The sequence below is a fragment of the Microcebus murinus genome, chromosome 3 (genome assembly GCF_040939455.1).
Source record: "Microcebus murinus isolate Inina chromosome 3, M.murinus_Inina_mat1.0, whole genome shotgun sequence".
Lineage (NCBI taxonomy): Eukaryota > Metazoa > Chordata > Mammalia > Primates > Cheirogaleidae > Microcebus > Microcebus murinus.
In genome coordinates, this window is record NC_134106.1 from 85,921,163 (window position 1) to 85,936,788 (window position 15,626).

Below are 15,626 nucleotides of genomic sequence, written 5' to 3' on the forward strand. Positions count from 1 at the left end.
CGCTTGAACGCAGGAGTTTGAGGTTGCTGTCAGCTAGGCTGATGTCATGGCACTCTAGCCCAGGCAACAGAGCGAGACCTTGTCTCAAAAAATAAATAAATAAATAAAATAAAATACAAAATAGTGTACAGATCTTAAGTATAGAGCTTAAATTTTCACAAAGCAAACGTATAATTAAATGATTTTAAGAATGAATTAATATTAAAATATAATGATTTTGCAATGAATTTTGTAAGAATTAGATGTCCAGAGCATCTTGATTCCAGAGAAATAAAGTTATTTTTAAACTTTTGTTACGCTTCCCTGAATACTAATTTGAATTAAGTAGGTTTCTAATTTCCTCATTTGTTAATTTATTTGAGACCGTATTCACTGAGAGCCTACTCTCTGCCAGGCGTTTGCCTCTATGTGGGGATACATCTGTGAGTAAGAATCACCTCTTGTAAGAACTTTTACTTGGGGTCAGACTGATGAGGAATCAGGCAGACTTCTGTGGGAGCATGAGTGTCCCGTCTGCGGTGCTCTGGGAAAACGTCCCAGAGGAAGGAACATCTTGACTGAGTCCATATATGGATGGGAATCATCTAGAGATGGCAATCTAGGGAAGAAGAGCAGAAGGCTGAGGCTAGAGGGAAGCGGCAGCAGCTGAGATGTGTGGGTGGAGTTGTGTGGTGAGCTGCCGCCAGGCGAGGAGCAGGCTGGGAAGTGCTGGGGGCAGCAGGGCGGCTAGATCCGTTTTTTTACTGTTACTTAAGTTCCCTTAGTTACAAATAGCAGGGATCCACTCCGGCAAACAGAAGCTAAAAAGGAATGTGTTAGAAAACAGTTGAGATGACTCCCAGAACTGAAGAAAGGGCTGAACATACAGGTCTCTGAGAGGGCAAATAACTAGGGCAACTCTTGGCATCTTGGCAGGATGGATAAGGCAGTTTGGTTGACTGTTTCTTACTGCAGAGTATTAGTCTCTGCTCAGGTTTCAATAATAGTTTTTGAGAAATAGAACCTGATTAACTTAGTTCAGGTCCATCACCCAAACCAGGACCAATCATTGTGGCCATAGGATAGGAACAAGCCCTATCTATCCTCAGTCACCGTGGGTTGCTATTATGTGGTCAGGACAGCTAGATCTGTTGCCTGAAACAGAGGGTGGACTGAGTTGGGGCCCTGCCCAGAGGCAGTGTGCAGTAGCTTGGAGAAGGGCTGGCTGGGGAGCAGTGATTAGGAAACAGTGGATATTCAGAGACCAGTTAGGAGGCTGTTGCCTTAATCCAAGTGGAAGGTAATGGTGCCAGAAGTGGGCTCTGTCCATGGGGATGGAAAGGAGTGAATAGATTCAGAGATATTTAAGATGCAGAGAAGAAAGGACTTTGCAGTTGGACATTGGGAGGTTTGTGGAGAAGATAAGTTGGTTAGGACGACTGCACGTTTCTGGCTTGGACTAGAACCATTGGGTGAATAGTGGTGCCTTGTGGAGAAACGCTAGTTTCAGGAGCAGAGTGGGGCCTTCATTCAGTTTTCAAGTGTTGAGTTGGAGTAGTGAAGCAGACCACATTTAACTTAGGAATACTTGGGTGTGAACAACTCTTCCTCGATGAGTTGTTTCTGGGATTCAGACTCTGCCATCAGGGCTGTCTCACTCCAACATAGTGGCCTGTGCCGGCGTTGCCTTCTTTTTTTGTGTCCCTGGGCTGCCAGAGTCTTCCCACAATAGTGCCATGGGAATTTGAAAACTGTGTCCCCCCTCCTCTGCTCCCATACTTTGGGCAGGTTCAGGTCTGAGTGGGTTTTGGGGGAATGGGTATTGTTAAAGTAACTAAAAATGGAGACCAGGCCCAAAGATCCCTGAGGAGACAAAACCAATGATGTCAACTTTGTTTAAATTGTATACACAAGCAAAACTTAAACTTGGGTCATTTCTGATAGATGCTTATGTTAGAAATAAAACTTAACCCCACCCAATCATAAGCAGCCAGCTAACATATGACTGTGTGACTGGGGACTTTCCAACAGGGTTACTAAGAAAGGGCAATTCTGTAATTGCACACCAGTCAAATAGTTTATTTGCTTCCACATTTTCCCCTTGGATGCTGGTCCTGGACGTTCTGTCATTGGAGCACTAAACCGCATTCGGTCTGGTATTCTCCAGTGTATGAATTGCCTCTGACTCACATAAACTCTTTAGAATTGTATTTGCCTCAGATTGTTTTTTGACAGTAGCTGGCCCCAGTTCAGAAAGGCTCCCAGAGCTTAGGTACATTTAGGACCAAGTGCTGCTATTTAGGGCTCTTTCTTTGGTGGCGGTATGATTGGAAGAGGCTTACTATTTTATGATAGTGTTTCCTGGACAGAATTTAGTCTGAGTTTGAAAATATTTTCAAATTGGGGGCTTCCTTGATTAAAAAGTTAAATTTATGGTTGGAATTGTTTTAGTTACAGTATTTTAATAGTGTTGATCGTTGTATATTATTAAACATGAGTCAAGTCTAAACCCTGACAAGTGGTTCCTTTAGGTACTTTAATCAGTGTTTTTTGTCATTTAGGGAACTTAGTGGTCTCAGAAATCCTCTGGGTTAGTAGTCCTCAGTGGAGCTGGAGCCGTTCCCTAAGAAACTGGAAACTTGTGAGTTAACTTGTAGTTGTCTTGATAGTTTGGGGCGAGGGGTACCACCGTAGGCATTAAGTAGACTAGGGCTAGAGATGCCGGATGTTATGGAGCATGCAGCCACGGGACTTTAGTGCTGGTTTAAAAAAAACAAAAAAGAAAGAAAGAAAAACAGCTTTGTATTATCTGGTGTATTAATTGAGCATAGAAATTAACTTTGTTTTAGATATGATCATGAAGTACTTTTGTACAGTTTCAATAAACACTGAGTTTTCTGGGAATACCATGAAATTGTAAATTGAGTAAAGAATGAAGTTTGCTTGGGGCTTTATATTTTCAGAGGTGGTACTAATTTGTTTTACCATAATTGTCCTTTTTTATCCTATTCAGAAGCTAAATCCTTTAAGACAATGGTTAGGATACATTGAAAGTTTTTTTGTTTCAGAATAAGGGATGGTTGGCAAACTAAAGTAATGCTTTCTCAAGTGAAATAGGGCAGAGACCCAGGAAAAGTATGGCTATAGAGAGGAATATCATGATAAACATGTTGGGTTTTAAATGTGTTTCATAATAAGGACCTATGAAGAACGTATAAGGGCAGAGAAAGTTGAGTAGCACTTGACAAATTAGATAAATCAGGTTGGCTGAAATAACCCCAGATTTTTTTTTATTTATTTTTTTTTTTGAGACAGAGTCTCACTTTGTTGCCCAGGCTAGAGTGAGTGCCGTGGTGTCAGCCTAGCTCACAGCAACCTCAGACTCCTGGGCTTGAGTGATCCTTCTGCCTCAGCCTCCCGAGTAGCTGGGACTACAGGCATGTGCCACCATGCCCGGCTAATTTTTTTATATATATATATCAGTTGGCCAATTAATTTCTTTCTATTTATAGTAGAGACGGGGTCTCGCTCTTGCTCAGGCTGGTTTTGAACTCCTGACCTTGAGCAATCCGCCTGCCTCGGCCTCCCAAGAGCTAGGATTACAGGCGTGAGCCACAGCGCCCGGCCAACCCCAGATTTTTTTAAAGGCCAGAGAAGATATGCAAGTGCACTGGGTATCGAACAAGTTAAAAGACAGATCTATGTTCATTCAGAGTATTCTATGGAAAACATTTATCCTGATTTTTTTGTTTGTGTGAGACTCAAAGGAAAAAAGAAGTATGGCAAGGAATGGGTGGAAAAGGCTGACTCTTCTCCCAGGGCACTCAGAGGGTAGCTGGAGATGACACGGAGCTGTAGCTCCACCTGCTGGAGAGAAGCAAACCCACCATTGCAGGAGTTTCCTCTACAATCACACTGAACCCACCCATGTTTACTAAGCACCTACTGTGCACCAGGTAGCACCTTGTTAGGCTCTAGAGCTATGGAGGAAAAACATAGGCACCTTCTCTGCTTCCACCATGCTCAGCTCTGAGAGGTCTTCTGTTGTCAGGAGAAGGACTTTTAAATTAGCTAGTATGTTTTTCCATTCTAGGTTCCCTTCTCAGACTTTTCCTTGGGTGACTTTTAAAGTCATGTAACCTGGGCTGGAATCTGAGTCCTGTCTTCTTGCCTTCCTCCCCAGACAGCATGCACTTCACCACTTGCTCCACCCCCTTCTCCACCAACTACGAGTCCCTGGGCTCTGTCCAATTGTCCAGCCACACTGTCCAGCCCACCAGCAGCACAGCCAGCATCTATGTAGGTGCCAGAATCTTGGGCTCCTGGATGTCTATGTCCAGCTCTACCAGCTTCTGGGGCAGCTGGGAGTCCAGGGGCCTGGCTATTGGGGGGCCCGGGGGTCTGGTGGAATTGGATGGCACCCACACAGAGAAGGAGACCACACAAGACTTGAATGGCCACCTGGCCTCCTACCTGGACAGAGTGAGGAGCCTGGAGACTGACAATCAGAGACTGGAAAGCACAATCCAGGGACACCTGGAGAAGAAGGGATCCCAGGTCAGAGACTGGAGGCATTAACTTCAAGACCATCAAGTACCTGAGGGCTTAGATCTTGGCAAATGCTGTGGACCATGCACATGTAGCTCTGTAGATTGACAGTGCCTGTCTGTTGCTGATGACTGTTGCCACGTATGACACAGCTGGCCATGCACCAGTCTGTGTCACTGTGGAGAGTGACATACGTGGGCTCTGCAAGGGCACTCGGCTGCAGCTGGAGACAGAGATTGAGGCTCTCAAGGAGAAGCTGCTTTTCATGAAGAAGACCATGAGGAGGAGGCAAAAGGCCCACAAGCCCAGATTGCCAGCAGTGGGTTAACCATGGAGGTAGACACCCCAAATCTCAGGGCCTCAGCAAGATCACCGTGGCCATCCAGCCCAGTATGACAAGCTGGCTCAGAAGAACTGAGAGGAGCTGGACAAGTACTGGTCCCCACAGATTAAGGAGAACACTCAGAAGTCACCCCACAATCAGCTAAGATCAGAGCTGCTGAGATGTCGGTCATGGAGCTGAAGCATACAGTCTAGTTCTTGGAGATCTACCTGGACTCCATGAGAAGTTTGAAGGCCAGCCTGCAGAACACTCTGAGAGGTAGAAGCCTGCTACACCATGCAGATGGAGCAGCTCAACAGGGTCCTGCTGCACCTGGAATCAGAGCTGGCGCAGACTGGGCAGAGGGGCAGGAGCAGGGGCAGGGCCAGGCCCAGGAGTAGGAGGACCTGCTGAGCATCAAGGTCAAACTGGAGGATGAGATTACCACCTACCGCCACCTGCTGGAAGACGGGGAGTACTTCAGTGTCGCTGATGCCTTGATCAGCAGCAACTCCATACACAGCATCCAAAGGACCACCACCTGCAGGATAGTAGACAGCAAAGTGGTGTCTGAGACCAATGACACCAGAGTTCAGAGACATTAAGGCAGTGGGAACAGAAGGCCAATAAAAAGCTCAGGGGCCAAAGATAAAAGTAAAGTCATATAACTTCTCTCTGAGCTTCATTTTCTTCATCTGTAAGATAAGGAATGGCAGTGCCTCTTCTATAGGCTTCACTTTACCTAACCTTTATTTATTTATTTATTTATTTTGAGACAGAGTCTCGCTTTGTTGCTCAGGCTAGAGTGAGTGCTGTGGCGTCAGCCTAGCTCACAGCAACCTCAAACTCCTGGGCTCAAGCGATCCTTCTGTCTCAGCCTCCCAAGTAGCTGGGACTACAGGCATGTGCCACCATGCCCGGCTAATTTTTTCTATATATATTAGTTGGCCAATTAGTTTCTTTCTATTTATAGTAGAGACGGGGTCTCGCTCTTGCTCAGGCTGGTTTTGAACTCCTGACCTCGAGCAATCCGCCCGCCTCGGCCTCCCAGAGAGCTAGGATTACAGGCGTGAGCCACCGCGCCCGGCCTACCTAACCTTTATTAAATGCCTAGTGTGTATGATAGGCACAAGGGACATAAAGATGAGTAGGTGTCTAGCTCCTGCCCTCAAGGAGGTTAGAAAAAGCAGCTCAGAAAATGATCCTTGCAGTGTAAATGAGAAGGCATTGCAGGAGCCCTGAGGAGGGGTGCCAGATCCAGACGAGAGGGTGGGGCTGGGAAGGGATGGACCAGGTTTTCTGAAATCTTGATGCTCTAGCTGTGTTGTATGAGATGTTAGAGTTAGCGAGGGAAAGATAGAGGAAGACTTTCCAAGCTGAGAGGTTGATGTTAGCAGCAGCAGTGAGATGAGGGCCTGCCTGCTGTGTATATGTCGCTGTTAGATACATAAAGTGAGTAGGAGGAAGTGTCCAGAGATAAGGGTTTGGGGAAGTAGGTGGGGTCAGGTGATGTTGGGTTTTGTGTGCTATCTTTAGGGGTTTTGACTTTATCCTTAATGCAATGGAGAGCCATTGGGGAGTTTAAGCAGGAGAATGATAACAGATTCCTTAGAGAGATCACTTGCCAGCTGGGTCAGTTGGACTTTACTGTAGGGGACCAGGGTGGAGACAGGGAATCTACCTAGGAGGTTGTGGCAACAGTCCAAGTGAATAATGATGAAAGCTGGACTGTGGCAGGGGTAAAAATGGGAGTGAAGTGGGACAGAGATAGGTTTGGGAGGTCCTTAGGGCTAAAACTAGCAGAAATGGGTGATTGAGGATAAGAAGTCAGGCATGATTAGGAGATTTGTAGCTCGGGTGACTGGTTGGGTAATGTCATTACCTGAGAGAGGGCATATTAAGAGAAGAATTGGATTTGGGCATGGTGGAGAGTTGGGGAGTGGTTTATTTTAGGCATTATGAATTTGAGTTGCCTGTTAGGATTTCTACTTGGGGATATCCAACAGACAGCTTGATGTATGATTGTGAAGTTCAAAAAGGTCTAGCTGGTGCTATTAACATGGGGAAGTAGATGAGCCGTGAGAAATGTTAAAGGTATCAGGAAGAATGTGCAGAAAGAGATGAACGGGCCAGGGTCAGGTTTTGGGGAGCAGCCATATCTAAAGGCAGGTGGGGGAGGAGGCCTCCCAAGGAGGCCATGACGAGATGACTAGAGAGAGAGAAGTATGATGGTATGGAATTCAAGGGAATCAAAAATTTCCAGGAGGGCATCATTTAAATTTTTCAAATGTAAGATGAGGACTAAAAAATGTATTCCAGGATTTGGCTTTTAAAGAGATGACTATGACCTTAATACAAGATGTTTCCAGATTGCAGTAAGTTGTGGAGTAAATGGAAGGTGAGATTACACTTAGAAAAAATGTGTCTGAAGAGATGAGAGAGGTGTGATCATAGAGAGTGACTCAAGATAGACTCATTGCAAGATAGCAGAAACTGAATCTTGTTTACAAGCTCTTGGTGGGAAAGAGCCCACAGAGAAGGAAGTGGCTGTCTGGACATGGGTGTAAGGATTGACATCAAGCGGGCCTTCTCTGGGACTCAAGCACGTGAGGCAAGAGTAAGTGTATGGGTGGGAGGTGGTTGAAAGAGAGCCTTCCAGGAGAGCTGTTTTCTTCATGAAAATGTAATAAGGTAATTTTATCTGCTGAGAGAAGAAAGGATGAGGTTGGTTATGGGAAGATGCTCAAGAATGGTAAAGTAGTCCTAGAGGAGAATGGGGGGGGTGGCTTCAAGAGGAGGGTCAACAGAACCCAAGCAAGAGTAGAATAGTTGACAGCAGTGCCAGTCTGTGCAGCATAGCCTGCTGCTGAGCACCAGCTGGGTGCAAGAGTTGAGAAATTGAGTGTAGCGTGGTTCCGGAGTTAGAGCTCTGTTTGGCTTGGTATATAGCACTAGATATTAGCAGTTCAGCCGCTTGGTAGTGGAGTCCAGGCTAAGTAGAAAAGAAAGGAGGAGGCTTGAAGGGGGAGAGAAAATGGAGTGATCCTGGGACTGAGGTCTTCCCATTGGCAGGTCAGAGGTAGTGGAAGTGAGATAAAAAGTAGAGATATGGAGGAGCAGGAACTTGAAGGCCACAGTCATCGGATGGGTTGTCTGTATGGGTGCTCACATCCCTTAGGATTATGATGGTTGTGATGGAGAGGAAGGTGAGGGCCCAAGTGACCCAGGAGATGCAGCCTCTAGGCTTGGAGGCTCAGAGGTCACAGCTGGGATGGTATTACATGACAAAACAGGATGAGCTTCACTCTTCTCTGCCTAGAACTTTCTACCCTCACTTTTTCTCATCGTTATAATCTCAGCTTAAATCGTCCCTCTGAGAGGCTTCTCCTGATCACCTTCCTAAAGCAAGTGTGCCCCCCTTTTTCTGTCACTGTGCATGATAATTAGTAAAGAATTAGGACACAAAAAACATCCTCTGTTTCTCTACTTTGGATTTTACCTGCAATAATATGAGCTACCTTCTTACAACTTTGCATTCTGGGGCTCTAGTTCAGAAGATATCATTTTCTTTTCCCTCTCCCAAGAGAGAGCATGGCCGCTTTCCAGGGTCTATCTCTGTAGTATAGGACTATTCCTGGTAGGAATGGGAGCAGGGGACTGCTTCTCACCTTCAAGCAGCCTTTTCTTTTCCAGCTTCCTTCTGCTTTCCACTCCCACCTCCCAGAAGAAAGTAAACAAATCAAATCCAGAAAAATATTCTAGCTAGAATGTTACTGCATTGAGTAGTGGGTGAGAAATCCCGAACCAGTCTCTGATGGTTGGAGTTTAGGTTTGACGTGAAGGTGGAGCCTGTGAGGTGTGCACCTGCTGGACAGAGCCCTGAGTTTTAGAACTCACTCTGCCTCTAGCTGATCTCAGATGAGCTCTTCCACCTCTCCAAGCACTAAACCATTTCTCTGTAAATAGATGGCACTCTAAGGTGTCTTCGGTCTTTATCACCAACTCTGTGTGCTGCTAATACCCAATCTCCGGTGTTGGATAACAAGCAAAGGTGATGAGTTGTTTTCTTGTTTTTAAAGATTAACCTCAGACCCTAGTTACACCTAGGAATGCCATTATCATCCTAAAAATGACTGTTCTATAATAAAGAAATTGGGTAAAGGAGCTTTCTTGTATTCTTGATGAATCAGGGCAAGGAGTCCTTCATTCATGGAAGGGGAAGGCTGCATTAGTTGCTCTCAGGTTCCTACTTAGCCTCAACCAAATATCCCTTTATTTTTCAGTGGAAACTTGGCGCTGAGGAGTCCTGGGAAGTGACTCAGTCAGGTGTGTGGGGCCTCAGCACCATTGGCCTTGCTTTTCCTCTGCACTGTGTTTGTCTAGAATAACTGGGACAGAAGGAGCAGTTTCAAGTGCTCTGCCAGCTAGGGCCTGGCATGCCTATCTCTAAGCTGGCCCGGACCATGCCACCAGGAAGATGAAATAGAGACTAGCTACTTGACACCAGAGTGGCAAAGCGTTCAGAGGAGACAAAGAAGCTCTGTTAATTCAACCATGTCGGTATTGTCAAGGTCCAAAGCAGTAGAGGCTATTGTTTTATGAAAGTTCTCCTCTTTCTATGCTGATCAGTTATTGTTCATTTTTCTAAATATTTGTCTGCATATAACAACTGCTTTTAATAAGTTTGTGGATGAATTTCTTAACTTTGTAAACTATATATAAAACAACAGGATATGAGTTGTGACATTTAGGGGTGTTGTCTTATTGCTTCAGAACTGTGAGGTTTTCATGTTAACACACCATGTCACATGATTTGACTAAATGCAGGGGGAAAAAAGCCCTCAACTTGGTTTCAGTCGCACAAATATAGTTCAAGGCTACAGATACAAAGTGAAGATGAGGAAGTTCTGTACAATGTAGGAAATAGGAGCTTTTAAAGATAATTCACAGATATGAAACTGGCTTCCCAAGCCCTGATAGATGAGTTAAATAAGCGTAAAACTATCAGAAGGGAGGTTCGTTACTACTTAGTTAAGAGAAAGAGAGCAGGGAGGCACCCTGAGTAAAGTGCTTAGTTAGACTCGCTGTTGCAGAGGTGGCCTGTATATGCGAAGTGACTAAGACGGAGGAGTGGACGTTTAGGAGAAGTCTAAGAGAAGAAGTGGACACAATAGCCTAAACCAGCGAAACGTAGGGTATTGTTGTATTTCTGGACTTAATTGTTTTCCTTATGACCTATCTTTCTCAGTTATTTAAAAGCAAATATAAGAAATATTTGTCTGAAGTCTTTATGAAGTAAGGGTGTTAGGTAAGTTGTAGTAACCTTTAGCCATGCTAATTAAAATTTTTCTCCCTGCTGCAGAGGTGATGATTGTGGGAAGATATAGGGGAAGATACGCCGTATGTTTGCAAAGAAAAAAAAATAAAAACAGCAATAGATAATGTTTAATATCATAAGATTATGTCCTGCAGAGGCTTATACTGTAAAAGACTTTAGTAATGCTTTTTGGCATTTGTGTTTAATTTTTAAAATATGAATTCTGCCTAGGGTCTTGGGGGAAAAATACTATTTAACAATATGTTTAGGTGAACTTTTGTCCTGCGTGGTAGGGAAAAAAAAAAAAAGATGACAGCTAATTGAGGAGTTACTGTTATTCATTAACCTGTATAGCTCTGTTAAAAAAAAATTAGGCCATTTTTAAAAAAGCTTTATTTTTAATTAACACAATTATATATATATTTATGGGGCACAATGTGATGTTTTAATTCATGTATACATTACAGAATGATCAAATCAGGGTATTTAGCATACTTATGAGCTCAAATATCATTTCTTTTGTGGTGAGGACATTTAAAATTTTCTCTTTTAGCTATTTGGAAATACACAATACATTATTATTAACTGTAACTACCTTGCTGTGCCAGAGAACACAAGAACTTATTCCTCCTAATTGTAATTTTATACCTGTTGACTCTTAGTTTCTATTGTTTTTGTAGTCTCTGTGTCATTTATTTTTGCTCTGATGTTTGTATTTCCTTCCTTCTGCTAACACTGGGCCTAGAATGTTCTTCTTTTTCTAGTTCTTTGAGATGTAATATTAGGTTGTTTATTTGAGATCTTTCTTCTTTTTTGGTGTAGGTGTTTATTGCTATAAAATTCCCTCTTAGAACTGCTTTTGTTGTATCCCATAGTCTTGGAATGTTGTGTTTCTAGTTTCATTTGTCTTGAGATATTTTTAAATTTCCCGTTTAATTTCTTTGACCCAGTAGTTGTTAAGGAGCATATTGTTTAATTTCCACATATTTGTTAATTTTCCATAGGAGGAAATAGTTATAGTGGTCAGGAGAATAGAATTTTTTTCAGGGATGAGAGTTAGAAAGAGGATGAGCACTTTAATTAGGTCTTTCAATTGATTAAAAAGGATACATACTTTAGTTTGCAAACAGCAAGACACTGTGCGCAACTGATAGAATGAAAAATGAGTAACATATCCTGGATGAACATAGACACTTGGCGGTATAAAAACAAATGCACAAAATAACCAAACATCAGACTGTTATAAGTGGTGTCAAGTTTTTGAGGATAACCAAAAGGAGAGGCGACCTGTAATTCTTAGAGATGGCACCAATGAGTTTGCGGCTTTTGAGCTGGGCTTTGAAGGATTTGACAAATGATGGAAAGGATATTGTGTTGTTTTAGGCAGAGTTGGCGACAGCTTGAGCATAGGTTTGCAAGTTGGTGTTACATCTCTGTTCGCAATCCTCCCTTGCCTTTCCATCTTACCTGCAATAAAATCCATTGATTAAGGGAACTTTAAAAAGTGTTTTTATTTTTTTAATGTGAGGTCTTACAGTGAGTGTGAATTAGGTCTTATTCAAAATTTCTTAGCAATGTTGACTGATCTGTTTGTTTTCAGAAGAAAGATGTATAAAGGAGCAGTGTTTTGTTTTAGTTCTGAATCAGGCTGTCACTGCTGGGGCATAGTTTGTCAGAATAGCTACAGCATGAGTGGTTGATTGAATTCAGTGAGGTGGTGTGTGGGAAAGTATTTTATACCTCAAACATTGCTACAAATATATGGTGGTATTGTTGGGGGAAATGGCTCCCAGGTGATAGTTTTGGATAGGATATATACAATATGAAAAATTGAAAAATAACTTTTACCAGATTTTCTTTTGTGAAAAGAAGCAGATATTCCCTTAACAATGTATTTATAGGGCTTCAAAACTATGCTAAAATAAAGTTTATTTGCAGCCTGGGAAGGCATTTAGACCACCTACTTGTTTAGGTTCAAGTGTTCATGGTCTTGTCACTTATTTGACAGTTTCAGACCTGTAAGGAGAATATACTTTTTTTACTTTTTTCTTTATCTTTTGAGCTTATTTATATTTGAAATACAGTGGTATAGTATAGAAAACCTACCAGTTTTGGGTTTAAATCTTCTGGCTCAATGCATTGGCTCATGCCTGTAATCCTAGCACTTTGGGAGGCCGAGGCAAGGAGTTTTGCTTGAGACCAGGAGTTTGAGACCAGCCTGAGCAAGAGCAAGACCCTGTATCTACCAAAAATAGAAAAATTAGCTGGGCATGATTGCATGCACCTGTAGTCCCAGCTACTCAGGAGGCTGAGGCAGAAGGATCCTCTTGCCTCAGCCTCCCAGAGTGCTAGGATTACAGGCGTAAGCCACCATGCCTGGGCCCTTTGTTTTTTTTTTCTTTCTTAAGTCATCTCCCCTTCTTCTACCTTTCCTTTCTCTTTTCTCTTTCTTTCTTTTTTTTTTTTTGAGACAGAGCCTGGGCAACAAAGAGTGAGTGCCATGGCGTCAGCCTAGCTCACAGCAACCTCAAACTCCTGGGCTCAAGTGATCCTCTTGCCTCAGCCTCCCGAGTAGCTGGGACTACAGGCATGTGCCACCATGCCCGGCTAATTTTTTCTATATATATTAGTTGGCCAATTAATTTCTTTCTATTTACAGTAGAGACAGGGGTCTCGCTCTTGCTCATGCTAGTTTCAAACTCCTGACCTCAAGCAATCCACCTGCCTCGGCCTCCCAGAGTGCTAGGAGTACAGGCGTGAGCCACTGCACCCGGCCTCTCTTTTCTCTTTCTCATTAATTCTCTCTGTTACACCCTCTGCCTCTGTTACCATTCCCCATCTGCTATACAGGGGCACCAAGGAGGAAGTCTGGCAGGAGTTAGTCCTTCTTCCCCATTCCTCAGCCCCACCTGGACCTGAAGTTGCTGTCTTCCTTGTGGAAAGGGACACACAGGTCCAGAGGCTAAATTGCATCAACTTACAGTAAACTTTAATGTAAACCAGACGTTCAGCGATTAGCACTTACATTACAGAGTGGTAAGTGTTTAGGAAAGGTTGGGTGGGGAATGACAAAATAGCATCAAAGTGAATTTTCCATAGAAAAAACAACCAGAAATAAACACCAGACTGTCAAGTCAGATGTGATTTCTTAGTCAAAGAAGGTACTTTTCATTCCTGTAATCCTGATTGGCCTGGTCAATAATTAAAAGTCAACATTGTTTTGTTTTACTTATTTCTAAGACTTTTAATAAGGCTCTTCAGTCACTACATATCTGATGCGACCCTAGTAGGAAATGAAGGGTGTATCCAGGCATCTCAGCAGAGTGAGTGTACACAAGATTAGAATTATAACAAGGTTGCATTTATATTTAGGCACTAGAAGTGAGCTATTGGTAACAGCCCTAAGGAGAAAATGAGCAGCAGCCAGAATTTGGAAATTAATTTTAATAACTTAATAATGCATGGACCTGCAGAGAAGACATGGGACAGATATGGTAGACAAATGGTGAAAATAAATAATATAATTTTGGGGAAGAGGGTAGGTTTTGCTTAGAAAGCTCATCACACACCACTGCCCTATAAGAGTGAAGTCTGTGGAAGTGATTAGAGTGGACAAGAAGGAAAAACAAGGCTTGGAATACAAGTTAGTGCCATGGCTAACCCCAGGATGACTAAGTCAGCTGCTAACATATCCACAGAAAGGGAAGTAACTTTTATTGAGAATGTAGGCTAAAACCTTCTGCATTTGCTGATGGCTAAAATGCTTTCCTTGTGTTTTCAGTTCTTACCAGCCTGTGAAGGAGTTTTATTTTGCCCTCATTATAGATGCAGAATTTGACCTGCAGGTAAAGAAACTTGCCTGGCTTCTAAGAGATAGAGCTGGAATTCTGGTCAAGGGAGCCTCTCAGCCCTGGCTGTATGCTTGGAAATGAAAGGATTCCAGGATTCCTTTCCCCTCAGTGTGAACAATATCTGCCTGAGTTTTCAGTGGCTACTCTTCCAAGTGCTTACTGGGCTACATTTCTTTGTTCTGTAAATGAGGCTTATTATATTATCTAGAATGGTGTTATTCAATAGAAATGTAATGAGTCCCATGTGTAGTTTAAGATTTTCTAGTAACCATGTGGAAAATGAAAAAAGAAACAGAAAATTAATTTTAGTAATATATTTATTTAACTCAATATGTCAAGCTATTATCATGTCCATCCTATATATAAATCATATAATCCATATTTTAAAATTACCAAAATAATCCAGTGTGTATTTTATACTTAAAGCACATCTCAATTCGGACTAGCCATATTTTCAAGTTGCTGCATGTGGCTAGTGGCTACAGCATAGCTCTAAGAAAAAGCTAGAGAGACTCATCTTCAAAACAACACAAAGGTAGAAGCCCTGCTTTGAAGCCACTGGGAGGAATTATGGAGGTGCAGGAGAGCAACCTCACCTGAGATGGAAAGCTCTATGGAAGAAAAGTACCGCACATAAAAGGCAGAACTGTACTTGAAAGGAAAGAATGTGAGCATGTCATGGAAGGACGTTACTGCCGGAAGGGCTATTTGTGGAGAGCAGAGGTCATGCTGACCTTTATCACCACCACCAGGAATGACCACAGGAAGACTCTGTGGTGTTGACTGCTAGATGCAGAACCATATTTGGGCAGGGGGATGTGTCTGGGCAAATTTAACCATGAAGAATGGAAACCACAACCTTTAATGTATATATGGATGTAGTTGCCCAAGAGCCTTTTCTTCCAATGCCTTTTTCAGATGGAGAGCTGTAATGTCTGCTTGAGGAAATAAACATGAAAACTACCTTATATGGGAATTTCCACAGACCTCAGTGCTACTCAGAGCAAGATAAATGATAGTTTCAGACTTCTGTTCCAGTAAAACAGAGACCATCCTATATTTATAAGATCTTTAGTCATTTCTTCCATGCTTTTTTACTTTAAAAAACCTTGGTTAGCACTGGAATTCTGGGAGGAAAAAAATCCTCTTGGAATTTCCCTTTTATCCTTTTTCGACCTGTGATCCTGCCTACTTTGTTGTCTTTGTCCACTTAACTACTTCTTTCAGTCTTTCCCCATTATACTTGCTTTTGTGTATGTGTGGTTTTTTGGGTGTGTGTGTATGTTTGTTTTTATAGTAAAAAACTATGTACTAGGAAATCAGCGTGCCCCCAGGTACTACTCTTGGCTCTCTTAGCTGACAGATTTTAATTCTGTTCCTTCATCTTAAAAATGAAGAGGCTTAGAATTAGAGTCCTTTATAATCCTTTAGGGTCCTCCACTTTGCAACTTACAATTTAATTTTTTTAAATTGTGATAAAAAAATAATTTATTGTCTTAACCATTTGTAAGTGTACGGTTCAATAGTGTTAAGTACATTCACCATCACTACATATCCCTCTCAAGAACAATTTGCAAAACTGAAACTCTGTTCCCATTAAATAACTCCC

General features: G+C 42.6%; 1 protein-coding gene and 1 pseudogene across 5 annotated transcripts in view; both read left to right on the forward strand.

The window, feature by feature from the left end:
• LIMS1 (LIM zinc finger domain containing 1) overlaps positions 1-15,626 on the forward strand; it is a 134,912-nt gene that overhangs the window by 45,416 nt on the left and 73,870 nt on the right. The window contains exon 1 of one of the 5 annotated variants that reach the window (XM_012737627.3): positions 9,149-10,044. The exons of 3 other annotated variants lie outside the window; for them this stretch is intronic. The gene's annotated coding sequence lies outside the window, so the exon portion shown is untranslated. Of the gene's footprint in view, positions 1-9,148; positions 10,045-15,626 lie in introns of those variants that run through there. One more of the 5 variants, XM_012737628.3, reaches the window with a different exon arrangement.
• LOC105856132 (keratin, type I cytoskeletal 18 pseudogene) lies at positions 4,036-5,591 on the forward strand (annotated as a pseudogene).